This window comes from Anabrus simplex, chromosome 10 (assembly GCF_040414725.1).
Source record: "Anabrus simplex isolate iqAnaSimp1 chromosome 10, ASM4041472v1, whole genome shotgun sequence".
Classification (NCBI taxonomy): domain Eukaryota; kingdom Metazoa; phylum Arthropoda; class Insecta; order Orthoptera; family Tettigoniidae; genus Anabrus; species Anabrus simplex.
The window spans coordinates 132,268,790-132,283,173 of record NC_090274.1 but is presented as its reverse complement, the minus strand read 5'-3'; positions in this window follow the sequence as shown (position 1 = coordinate 132,283,173).

The window sequence follows — 14,384 nt, the reverse complement described above, 5'->3', positions numbered from 1 at the left end:
AGGGGCCTGCTCCTCCTCCCGCGGGAAATTTGAATTGGCTGATCGCACGGTCCTCGTACTGGCGACGCATCTTTCAAATGTCTGCCTTATCAACTGTCGATGGTAGGTTCTGCGCCTACCATGGTTGTAGCGGGTAACGGGGAATCGGGGTTCGATTACGGAGAGGGAGCCTGAGAAACGGCTACCACATCCAAGGAAGGCAGCAGGCGCGCAAATTACCCACTCCCGGCACGGGGAGGTAGTGACGAAAAATAACGATACGGGACTCATCCGAGGCCCCGTAATCGGAATGAGTACACTTTAAATCCTTAAACGAGTATCCATTGGAGGGCAAGTCTGGTGCCAGCAGCCGCGGTAATTCCAGCTCCAATAGTGTATATTAAAGTTCTTGCGGTTAAAAAGCTCGTAGTTGGATTTTTGTCCAACGCTGCCGGTTCATCGCTCGTCGGTTTCTAACTGGCATCTACCAAGCCACGTGCTTTTTTGACAGCCACGTGCTTATTGACAGACAACAACGCATCGCCAACCTCAGTACTGCCATCTTGACGGGCCTAAACCTTAGTGGTACCAACTTAACCTAACTAGCGCGAGATTTGAATCGGTAAACAAATATACGTGCTTTTTGGCAGCCACGTGCATTTTTGACAGCTATCATCGACAACAACGTTTCGCAAACCTCAGTACTACCATCTTGACGGGCCTAAACCTTAGTGGTACCAACTAAACCTAACTAGCGCGAGATTTGAATCGGTAAACAAATCCACATCCTTTTTTTGACAGATGTCATCCGCCATCTTTAATCAAGAGAGCACCGTGCTGCCCTCTTTAGCTTCATATCTTTGAAATGTGGTGGCGGATAATTTGAAAAAGGATTTTTGATAGCAGCCATCTTTAATCGACAGAGCACCGTGTTGCACTCTGGTGGCAGGCAATTCCACGTGTTAGCAGCCATCTTTAATGAAGAGAGCACAGTGCTGCACTCTTTAGTTGAAATGTGGTGGCAGCAATATGAAAACTTCTACATGCTCTTGTTTGGAAACAAAACCACGTGCTTTTTTGACAGCTACCATCCGCCTTCTTTAATCAAGGGAGCACCGTGCTGCACTGTTTAGCTAGATACCTTTGAAATGTGGTGGCGGATAATTTGTGAAAATTCTATGTGTTCTTGTTTGGAAACATACCTACGTGCTTTTTTTCACAGCCGTCATCCGCCATCTTTAATCAACAGAGCACCGCGCTGCTATCATTCAGGCAATTTCGTCAGCTGACATCCGCCATCTTTAATCTACAGAGCACCGTGCTGCCCTCTTTATGGCTACTACCGTAAGCACGTAGTAGCGGGCAATTTGAAAACTTCCGTCAGCTGTTATCAACCATCTTTAATCAGGAGAGCACCGTGCTGCTATCTTTAGCTAGATACCTTTGAAATATGGTGGCGGATAATTTAAAAAGAAAAATTCTACGGCAGCCATCTCTCGACGCTAATTGCACAAGATGGTGGCTATACATGACACCTTAAGGGTGCTTACGCAAGATGGCCGCTATACATAGGTTCTTATTAGACACCCTTGGGATGCTTGCGCAAGGTGGCAAATATACATGGCTCCTTATGAGATGCCCTAGGGATGCTTGCGCAAGATAGGGGCTGCTATTATGAGACGGCTTAAGGGTCCTAGCACAAGATGGCTTGAGACGCCCTAAGGAAGCTTGCGCAAGATGGCGGACACAAGATGGTGGCTATACACGACCCCTTATGAGACGCCTTAAGGGTACTTATGCAAGATGGCTGATGCTCTTATGAAGAAAGCTAGCTTAGAGGCTAACGAGTCGTGCTAGTTCGATTCATTAAATTTGGGGCTTAAATGCAAAATATTAAATATATCGAAAACGGTGCATCGTAGAGCAAAACGGACAAAATTTTTCTGCCCAATACCCAGGTTCGTAGTATCAGGAACATGACAGCATAAGAAAAACACAGCCTTATGATGAGATCAACGGTTCGGTTCCTACTTAGGCCCTTTGGCATTTGGTCTGTTTTAGCTGGTATTGAAGCAAGTCTTCGTAACATATCAGGCCTAGCTATGGTAGAGAGTATAACGTACCGTGCTGGTTCGAATCATTAAATTTGGGGCTTAAATGCAAAATGTTAAATATCTTAAGTCGATGCATCGTAGAGCAAAACGGACAAAATTTTTCAGCCTAATACCCAGGTTCGCAGTATCTGGAACATGATAGCATAAGAAAAACATAGTCTAATGATGAGATCAACGGTTCGGTGCCTACTTAGGCCCTTTGGCATTTACTCTGTTTTAGCTTGCATTGAAGCAAGTCTTCGTAACATGATCAGGTCTAGCTATGGTAGAGAGTATAACGTACCGTGCTGGTTCGATTTATTAAATCTGAGGCTTAAATGCAAAATGTTAAATATCTTGAAAACGGTGCATCGTAAAGCAAAACGGACAAAATTTTTCCGCCTAATACGTAGGTTCGCAGTATGAGGAACATGATAGCATAAGAGAAACATAGTCTAATAATGAAATCAACGGTTCGGCTCCTACTTAGGTCCTTTGGCATTTGCTCTGTTTTAGCTTGTATTGAAGCAAGTCTTCGTAACATGATCAGGTCTAGCTATGGTAGAGAGTATAACGTACCGTGCTGGTTCGATTCATTAAATTTGGGGCTTAAATGCAAAATGTTAAATATCTTGAAAACGGTGCATCGTAGAGCAAAACGGACAAAATTTTTCAGTCTAATACCTAGGTTCGCAGTATGAGGAACATGATAGCATAAGAGAAACATAGTCTAATAATGAGATCGACGGTTCGATTCCTACTTAAGCCCTTTGGCATTGACAGGTATCTAATTCTACAAGATGGCAGCTGCTCTTATGAGACAGCTTACGGGTGCTTACACAAGATGGCTTGAGACAGCCTAGGGATGCTTACGCAAGATGGCGGACACAATGTTGGCTATACATATGTCCTTATGAGACAGCCTAGGGGTGCTCGCACAAGATGGCGGCTACTCTTAGGAAGAAAGTTAGCTTAGAGGCTACTGCGCAAGATGACGGCTACTATTATGCATGCGGTGGAGGGCAATTTGTGACAGCCCTCATCTTTAATCAACAGTGCATCGTGCCTCTATCTTTACAGCACCAAATCTCATACTTTTAAAATGTGGTGGTGGGTAATTAAAAAAATTATTCGTGCTTTTTTAACAGCTAACTGCGGTCACCTTTAAACAATAGCGGTTATACATAAGCTGTTAAGGCCTCCACCTACGTCAAGGCATCGCTCTATCGAACAAGTTTAAACCTGCATTGCGAAGGCAAGAGTGTGCAGCGATAACATCATTGTGCATGTTTAGATTTGCGAAACATAACAAGACTAGAATCGATGTCGTTACCCTCTACATGTGATCAGAACATTGATTGATGTGTTCAGAACACTGCATAAGTGATTAAGACTTAAATCGAACACTGTACTCGATGCAACATGTGTTTAGAACATGTTAGGGCATACCTTTGTTCTAAGAAGATTAGATTGAAACATAACAAGACTAGAATCGTTGCTGTTAACTTTTGTTTGATGGGTTCAGAGCAAAAGTACAATTCCCAATGATTTGCTTACTGTAAAAATCAAAAACACACTGTGCACATATCGCGTAGCTAACTCGCTCAGTAAACGATATTGCAAAAGTACAACTTCAGTGATTTGCCTAGTGTAAAAATCTAAAACACACTGTACACATACTGCGTAGCCAACTTGTTCGGTAAACGATATAGCAAACGTAGAACTTATGATATTGATCTTGTGCGAAAATCAAAAACTACAGAAAAACTATACTGCGTAGCTAACTCGCTCGGTAAACGATAATCTGGTTTAGTTACAATAGAAAAACATAGATTCAAACCCTGTTCCATTATCTCAAACACGGAGAGTAAAATTAAACAGAACGATTGGTGCTATAAGAAATACATTTGTTACATTTAAGTCCCTAGCAGTCGAACAAGTTATCGCATAAACATGTAACATGAAATATCAGTCAATCCGTTGGCATGGGTTACAAGCATGTACACGATACAACATGTGTTTAGAACATTGCTTGATTTGTTCAGAACACTAGATAAGTGATGAAGACTAGAATAGAACACTGTACTCGATACAACATGTGTTTAGAACATGTTACGGGATACCTTTGTTCTAAGAAAATCAGATTGAAACATAACAAGACTAGAATCGATGTCGTTAACTTCAACCTGTGATTAGAACATTGACTGATGTGTTCAGAACACTAAATAAGTAATCGAGACTAGAATAGAACACTGTACTCGATACAACTTGTGTTTAGAACATGTCAGGGAATGCTTTTGTTCTAAAAAGAATTAGATTACAAAAGAAGTAATTAAGACTAGAATCGAACACTGTACTCAATGTCGTTAACTTCAACATGTGATTAGAACATTGATTGATGTGTTCAGATCAAAAGGACTTTTCCTCCACCTCCCCCTCTTAATGACTGCATCCTCCTCCTTCTAGGGCTAAAGGGCTAAAGGGCAAAAAGGGCTCCTCCACTACCTTACCACGCCCTTCTAGTAGTATAATAAGCGGGTTCGGGCGCCACCTCCACCTCAGGCTCCCAGTGGCCACCTCCACCTCCACCTCAGCCAGAGGCCTCCCAGATGCCTCCTCCACCTCCACCTCAGCCAGAGGCCTCCCAGAGGTCTCCTCCACCTCCCGCGGGAAATTTGAATTTGTAAACAAAGCTACGTGCTTTTTGACAGCTGTCATCGACAACAACGCATCGCTAACCTCAGTACTGCCATCTTGACGGGCCTAAACCTCAGTAGTGCCAACTTAACCTAACTAGCGCGAGGTAAACAAAGCCACGTGCTTTTTGACAGCCACGTGCTTTTTGACAGATTTGTAAACAAAGCCACGTGCTTTTTGACAGCTCTCATCAACAACAACGCATCGCAAACCTCAGTACTACCATCTTGACGGGCCTAAACGTCAGTAGTGCCAACTTAACCTCACTAGCATGAGGTAAACAAAGCCACGTGTTTTTTGACAGCCACGTGCTTTTTGACAGATTTGTAAACAAAGCCACGTGCTTTTTGACAGACAACAACGCATCGCTAACCTCAGTACTACCATCTTGACGGGCCTAAACCTCAGTAGTACCAACTTAACCTAACTAGCGCGAGATAAACAAAGCCACGTGCTTTTTGACAGCCACGTGCTTTTTTGACAGCTGTCATCCGCCATCTTTAAACTACAGAGCACCGTGCTGCCCTCTTTCGTCACCTGTCATCGGCAGTGCTGCCATCTTGACGGGCCTAAACCTTAGTGCTACCAACTTAACCTCACTAGCTCGAGATAAACAAATCCACGTGCTTTTTGACAGCTACGTGCTTTTTTGATAGCTGTCATCCGCCATCTTTAATCTATAGAGTACAGTGCTGCCCTCTTTAGCTACTTACCTTTGAAATGTGGTGGCGGATAATTTGAAAAATGCTTTTCGACAAGCAGCCATCTTTAATCCAGAGAGAACAGTGCTGCCCTCTGTGGTGGCGGCAAATTGAAAAATTCCACATGCTCTTGTTTGAAAACAAACTCACGTGTTTTTTTGACAGCTGTCATCTGCCATCTTTAATCTATAGAGCACAGTGCTGCCCTCTTTAGTTTGAAATGTGGTGGTGGTAAATTCCACGTGCTCTTGTTTGGAAACAAAGCCATGTGCTTTTTTGACAGCTGTCATCCGCCATCTTTAATCAACAGAGCACTGTGCTACTATCATGCGGGCAATTTCATCACCTGTCATCCGCCATCTTTAATCCACAGAACACCGTGCTGCCCTCTTTATGGCTACTACCTTAAGCACGTAGTAGCGGACAATTTGAAAAGTTCTGTTAGCTATCATCCGCCATCTTTAATCAAGAGAGCACCGTGCTGCCATCTTTAGCTAGATACCTTTGAAATGTGGTGGCGGCAAATTGAAAAATTCCACGTGCTCTTGTTTGGAAACAAACTCACGTGCTTTTTCGACAGCTACCATCCGCCATCTTTAATCAACAGAGCATAGTGCTGCCCTCTTTAGTTTGAAATGTGATGGCGGCAAATTCCACGTGCTCTTGTTTGGTAAACATAGCCATGTGCTTTTCTGACAGCTGTCATCCGCCATCTTTAATACAGAGAGCACCGTGCTGCCCTCTTTATCGTAGTAGATGTAAATTCGTCACCTGTCATCCGCAGTGCTGCCATCTTTAGCTAGATACCTTTGAAATGTGGTGGCGGATAATTTAAAAAGAAAAATTCTACAGCAGCCCTCTCTCGACGCTAATTGCATAAGATGGCGGCTATACATGACTCCTTAAGGGTGCTTACGCAAGATGGCTGCTATACACAGGTTCTTATGAGACGCCCTTGGGATGCTTGCGCAAGATGGCAGTTATACATGGCTCCTTATGAGATACCCTAGGGATGCTTGCGCAAGATAGCGGCTGATCTTATGGGACGGCTTAAGGGTCCTTGGACAAGATGACTTGAGACGTCCTAAGGATGCTTGCGCAAGATGGCGGACACAAGATGGCAGCTATACATAACTCCTTATGAGACGCTTTAAGGGTGCTTGCGCAAGATAGTTGCTACTCTTAGCTTAGAGGCTAACGTGTCGTGATAGTTCGATTCATTAAATTTAGGGCTTAAATGCAAAATGTTAAATATATCGAAAACGGTGCACCGTAGAGCAAAACGGACAAAATTTTTCTGCCTAATACCTCGGTTCGCAGTATGAGGAACAAGAAAAACATAGTCTAATGATGGGATCAACGGTTCGGTTCCTACTTAGGCCCTTTGGCATTTGCTCTGTTTTAGCTTGTATTGAAGCGAGTCTTCGTAACATGATCAGGTCTAGCTATGGTAGAGAGTATAACGTACCGTGCAGGTTCGATTCATTAAATTTGGAGGCTTAAATGCAAAATGTTAAATATCTCGAAAACGATGCATCGTAGAGCAAAACGGACAAAATTTTTCCGCCTAATACGTAGGTTCGTAGTATCAGGAACAAGAAAAAACATAGTCTAATGATGAGATCAACGGTTCGATTCCTACTTAAGCCCTTTGGCATTCGCAGCTATCTATTTCCACAAGATGGTGGCTGCTCTTATGAGAAACAAGATGCCTTGAGACGTCCTAGGGATGCTTACGCAAGATGGCAGACACAAAATGGTGACTATACATAGCTCCTTATGAGACGGCCTAGGGGTGCTCGCACAAGATGGCGGCTACTCTTATGAAGAAAGCTAGCTTAGGGGCTACTGCCCAAGATAACAGCTGCTGTTATGCATGTGGTGGAGGGCAATTTGAAATTCTATGTGCTTAATCAACAGAGCACCCTGCTGCCCTCTTTAGCTGAAATGTGGTGGTGGATAATTTGAAAAATTATTTTGATAGCTATCATCTTTAAAAACAATGGCGACTATACATAAGCTGTTAAGGCCTTATCATTCTCCTCCTCCTCCTCCTCCTCCTCCTTCTCTACCTCCTCCTCCGCCTCTTATGTCAAGGCATAGCTTTATATCGAACAAGTTTAAACCTGCATCGCGAAGGCAAGCGTGTGCAGCGATAACATTATTGTGCATGTTTAGACTTTCGAAACATAAGAAGAGTAGAATCAAACGCTGTACTCGATACGACATGTGATCAGAACATTGATTGATGCGTTCAGAAAAACAAAATAAGTGATCAAGACTAGAATCGAACAATGTACTCAATACATCATGTGTTTAGAATATGTCAGGGGATACGCTTGTTCTAAGAAGATCAGATTGAAACATAACAAGACTAGAATAGAACACTGTAATCGATGTTGTTAACTTCAACATGTGATCAGAACATTGATTGATGTGTTCAGAACACAAAATAAGTGATCATGACTAGAATCGAACACTGTACTCGATACAACATGTGATCAGAACATTGATCGACGTGTTCAGAACACGAAATAAGTGATCAAGACTAGAATCGAACACTGTACTCAATACAACATGTGTTTAGAACATGTTAGGGGGTACCCTTGTTATAAGAAGATCAGAATGAAACATAACAAGACTAGAATCGAACACTGTAATCGATGTTGTTAACCTCAACATATGATCAGAACATTGTTTGATGTGTTCAGAGCAAAAGTACAATTTTGATGATTTGCTTAGTGTAAAATCAAAAACTATGGAAACACACTGTGCACATATCGCGTAGCTAACTCGCTCAGTAAGCAATATCGCAAAACTACAACTTCAATGATTTGCATAGTGTAAAAATCAAAAAACACACTGTACCCATACTGCGCAGCTAACTCGCTCGGTAAACGATATAGCCAAAGTATAACTTCAAATTATTTACCTTCCATCATTCGTCTTGTGTGTAAAAATCAGTCGAACAAGTTATCGCATAAACATGGCTGAAAAAAAATCGTGATAGGGTATGGAACCCAGGGGTTACATCTTATCAGAAGGGCAAAAAGGATGAAAGGACTCTTCCTCCTCCTTACCGCACATTCCTTGAAGGGCTAATTGGCTGAAGGGCTAATGGGCTAAAGGGCTAAAGGGCTAATGGGCTAAAGGGCTAATGGGCTAAAGGGCTAAAGGAGCAACAACCTCGTCGATCGCTATCAGCAAGAACGCTTGTACTTTGTTAAGTGTAGAAAATTAATCTTTATTTGTAAATGGTTTCATGTTCAGAACAAGGAATGGAAAATCCCCGAGGTGCGATGAGTTACGTTTTTCGAACTAGTGTTTGGAACACTGAACTTTTCAAGATGATAGCAGAGAGTTTAGCAATGTTCTGTTGTTGGATTTTAAATTCCGCGCTACAACATGCATAAGGTAGTAGCCTTGAGGTTTACCGCCGTAAAGATGACAAGAGTGAGGTTAACAATGTTCTGCTGTTGGATTTTAAATTCCGCGCTATAACATGCATAAGGTGGCAGCCTTGAGGTTTACCGCCGTAAAGATGGCAGCAGTGAGGTTAGCGACGCTCTATTGTCCTTCAAAGTGAGGTTAGGGTTCGTCATGAAGACAGCTGTCAAAAAAGCACGTGGCTATGTTTACCAAACAAGAGCACGTGGTTGACGTCACGGTCACGTAGTATGTTGCCTCAGCATGTAAAGTTCAATGTCTACACCTACGTAGTTAACACTCTGCTATGTTCACAAGATTTTTTACACATAACTATTCTTTATGCTTTAAGTTCATGCACATAGGCTATGCTAAGATAGCAGTACAAACACATGCGAACTTTGTACATTCTAATGGAATAAGTTTAGTACTGTGTGCATCATGGATACATGATGTGTGCACGCATTTAATCTTGACTATACGTAATGCTGCTGCTTTGTTTACAAGATTTTTATACATTGCTATTCTTTATGCTTTAAGTTCGTGCACGCACAAGCGATACTCGTACGCTCTAGCAGGAGAAGTTTAGTACGATATTCGATACATACATTATCGATAGGTGATGTGTACACGCTTTAGAACATAGCTCATCTTTATGCTTTAAGTTCGTGCACAGGGGTTTGGGATACACAAAAGCGATTGCTACATGCTCTAGCGGAAGAAGTCTAGTACGATAGTCGATGCATGTAAAATCGATAGGTTATGCTAAGATAGCAGCACACTTACATGATTTTAGCACAATCTAGTGGAAAAAGTTTAGTATGATAGTCGTTTCGTGCAAAATCATTAGGTAATGTGTAAACGCTTTGAAACAAGGCTATTCTTTGTACTTTAAGTTCATGTGTATGAGTTATGCTAAGATAGCAGCACAACCTAGCGGAAGAAGTTTTGTACGAGAGTCGATACATGCAAAGTCGATAGGTAATGTGTACACGCTTTGAAACATGGCTATTCTTTGTACCTTAAAGTCATACGTATAGGTTATGCTAAGATAGCAGCACAATCTGGCGTAAGAAGTTCAGGGTGATCTGTACACGCTTTGAAACAAGGCTATTCTTTGTACTTTAAGTTCATGCGTCTTAGTTATGCTTGCGATAGTCGATGCATGTAAAATCGATAGGTTATGCTAAGATAGCAGCACACTTACACGATTTTAGCATAATCTAGTGGAAGAAGTTTAGTACGAGAGTCGATGCTTGCAAAATCGATAGGTAATGTGTACACGTTTTGAGACATAGCTCTTCTTTGTTCTTTAAGTTCATGCGTCTTAGTTATGCTGAGATAGCAGCACAATCTACCTGCAGAAGTTTAGTACGAGAGTCGATACATGCAAATTCGATAGTTGATGTGTACACGCTTTGAAACATGACTATTCATTATACTTTAAGTTCATGGGTATAGGTTATGCTAAGATAGCAGCACAATCTAGCGGAAGAAATTTAGTACGATATTTGATGCATGCAAAATCAATAAGTAATGTGTACACGCTTTGAAACATGGCTATTCTTTGTACTTTAAGTTCATGTGTATAAGTTATGCTAAGATAGCAGCACAACCTAGCGGAAGAAGTTTAGTACGATATTTGTTGCATGCAAAGTCGATAGGTAATGTGTACACGCTTTAAAACATGGCTATTCTTTGTACCTTAAGGTCACGCGTATAGGTTAGGCTAAGATAGCAGCACAATCTAGCGGAAGAAGTTTAGTACGAGAGTCGATGTGTGCAAAATCGATAGGTGATGTGTACACGCTTTGATACATGGCTATTCATTGTACTTTAATTTTATGGGTATAGGTTATGCTAAGATAGCAGCACGATCTAGCGGATGAAGTTTAGTTCGATGGTCGATGCATGTAAAATCGATAGGTCATGTGTACACGCTTTGAAACATAGCAATTCATACTGCTGCTCTGTTCCCAAGACTTTTAAGCATAGCTAACCCTAATACTGCTCTTAACGACGTCGAGCTAAGGATTGATTACGTGACCGTGACGTCACGACCACGTGCTCTTGTTTGGTAAACATAGCCACGTGCTTTTTTGACAGCTGTCTTCTTGACGAACCCTAACCTCACTTTGAAGGACAATAGAGCGTCGCTAACCTCACTGCTGCCATCTTTACGGCGGTAAACCTCAAGGCTGCCACCTTATGCATGTTATAGCGCGGAATTTAAAATCCAACAGCAGAACATTGTTAACCTCACTCTTGTCATCTTTACGGCGGTAAACCTCAAGGCTACCACCTTATGCATGTTGTAGCGCGGAATTTAAAATCCAACAACAGAACATTGTTAACCTCACTCTTGCCATCTTTACGGCGGTAAACCTCAAGGCTACCACCTTATGCATGTTGTAGCGCGGAATTTAAAATCCAACAACAGAACATTGCTAAACTCTTTGCTATCATCTTGAAAAGTTCAGTGTTCCAAACACTAGTTCGAAAAACGTAACTCATCGCACCTCGGGGATTTTCCATTCCTTGTTCTGAACATGAAACCATTTACAAATAAAGATTAATTTTCTACACTTAACAAAGTACAAGCGTTCTTGCTGATAGCGATCGACGAGGTTGTTGCTCCTTTAGCCCTTTAGCCCATTAGCCCTTTAGCCCTTTAGCCCATTAGCCCTTCAGCCAATTAGCCCTTCAAGGAATGTGCGGTAAGGAGGAGGAAGAGTCCTTTCATCCTTTTTGCCCTTCTGATAAGATGTAACCCCTGGGTTCCATACCCTATCACGATTTTTTTTCAGCCATGTTTATGCGATAACTTGTTCGACTGATTTTTACACACAAGACGAATGATGGAAGGTAAATAATTTGAAGTTATACTTTGGCTATATCGTTTACCGAGCGAGTTAGCTGCGCAGTATGGGTACAGTGTGTTTTTTGATTTTTACACTATGCAAATCATTGAAGTTGTAGTTTTGCGATATTGCTTACTGAGCGAGTTAGCTACGCGATATGTGCACAGTGTGTTTCCATAGTTTTTGATTTTACACTAAGCAAATCATCAAAATTGTACTTTTGCTCTGAACACATCAAACAATGTTCTGATCATATGTTGAGGTTAACAACATCGATTACAGTGTTCGATTCTAGTCTTGTTATGTTTCATTCTGATCTTCTTATAACAAGGGTACCCCCTAACATGTTCTAAACACATGTTGTATTGAGTACAGTGTTCGATTCTAGTCTTGATCACTTATTTCGTGTTCTGAACACGTCGATCAATGTTCTGATCACATGTTGTATCGAGTACAGTGTTCGATTCTAGTCATGATCACTTATTTTGTGTTCTGAACACATCAATCAATGTTCTGATCACATGTTGAAGTTAACAACATCGATTACAGTGTTCTATTCTAGTCTTGTTATGTTTCAATCTGATCTTCTTAGAACAAGCGTATCCCCTGACATATTCTAAACACATGATGTATTGAGTACATTGTTCGATTCTAGTCTTGATCACTTATTTTGTTTTTCTGAACGCATCAATCAATGTTCTGATCACATGTCGTATCGAGTACAGCGTTTGATTCTACTCTTCTTATGTTTCGAAAGTCTAAACATGCACAATAATGTTATCGCTGCACACGCTTGCCTTCGCGATGCAGGTTTAAACTTGTTCGATATAAAGCTATGCCTTGACATAAGAGGCGGAGGAGGAGGTAGAGAAGGAGGAGGAGGAGGAGGAGGAGGAGGAGGAGGAGGAGGAGAATGATAAGGCCTTAACAGCTTATGTATAGTCGCCATTGTTTTTAAAGATGATAGCTATCAAAATAATTTTTCAAATTATCCACCACCACATTTCAGCTAAAGAGGGCAGCAGGGTGCTCTGTTGATTAAGCACATAGAATTTCAAATTGCCCTCCACCACATGCATAACAGCAGCTGTTATCTTGGGCAGTAGCCCCTAAGCTAGCTTTCTTCATAAGAGTAGCCGCCATCTTGTGCGAGCACCCCTAGGCCGTCTCATAAGGAGCTATGTATAGTCACCATTTTGTGTCTGCCATCTTGCGTAAGCATCCCTAGGACGTCTCAAGGCATCTTGTTTCTCATAAGAGCAGCCACCATCTTGTGGAAATAGATAGCTGCGAATGCCAAAGGGCTTAAGTAGGAATCGAACCGTTGATCTCATCATTAGACTATGTTTTTTCTTGTTCCTGATACTACGAACCTACGTATTAGGCGGAAAAATTTTGTCCGTTTTGCTCTACGATGCATCGTTTTCGAGATATTTAACATTTTGCATTTAAGCCTCCAAATTTAATGAATCGAACCTGCACGGTACGTTATACTCTCTACCATAGCTAGACCTGATCATGTTACGAAGACTCGCTTCAATACAAGCTAAAACAGAGCAAATGCCAAAGGCCTAAGTAGGAACCGAACCGTTGATCCCATCATTAGACTATGTTTTTCTTGTTCCTCATACTGCGAACCGAGGTATTAGGCAGAAAAATTTTGTCCGTTTTGCTCTACGGTGCACCGTTTTCGATATATTTAACATTTTGCATTTAAGCCCTAAATTTAATGAATCGAACTATCACGACACGTTAGCCTCTAAGCTAAGAGTAGCAACTATCTTGCGCAAGCACCCTTAAAGCGTCTCATAAGGAGTTATGTATAGCTGCCATCTTGTGTCCGCCATCTTGCGCAAGCATCCTTAGGACGTCTCAAGTCATCTTGTCCAAGGACCCTTAAGCCGTCCCATAAGATCAGCCGCTATCTTGCGCAAGCATCCCTAGGGTATCTCATAAGGAGCCATGTATAACTGCCATCTTGCGCAAGCATCCCAAGGGCGTCTCATAAGAACCTGTGTATAGCAGCCATCTTGCGTAAGCACCCTTAAGGAGTCATGTATAGCCGCCATCTTATGCAATTAGCGTCGAGAGAGGGCTGCTGTAGAATTTTTCTTTTTAAATTATCCGCCACCACATTTCAAAGGTATCTAGCTAAAGATGGCAGCACTGCGGATGACAGGTGACGAATTTACATCTACTACGATAAAGAGGGCAGCACGGTGCTCTCTGTATTAAAGATGGCGGATGACAGCTGTCAGAAAAGCACATGGCTATGTTTACCAAACAAGAGCACGTGGAATTTGCCGCCATCACATTTCAAACTAAAGAGGGCAGCACTATGCTCTGTTGATTAAAGATGGCGGATGGTAGCTGTCGAAAAAGCACGTGAGTTTGTTTCCAAACAAGAGCACGTGGAATTTTTCAATTTGCCGCCACCACATATCAAAGGTATCTAGCTAAAGATGGCAGCACGGTGCTCTCTTGATTAAAGATGGCGGATGATAGCTAACAGAACTTTTCAAATTGTCCGCTACTACGTGCTTAAGGTAGTAGCCATAAAGAGGGCAGCACGGTGTTCTGTGGATTAAAGATGGCGGATGACAGGTGATGAAATTGCCCGCATGATA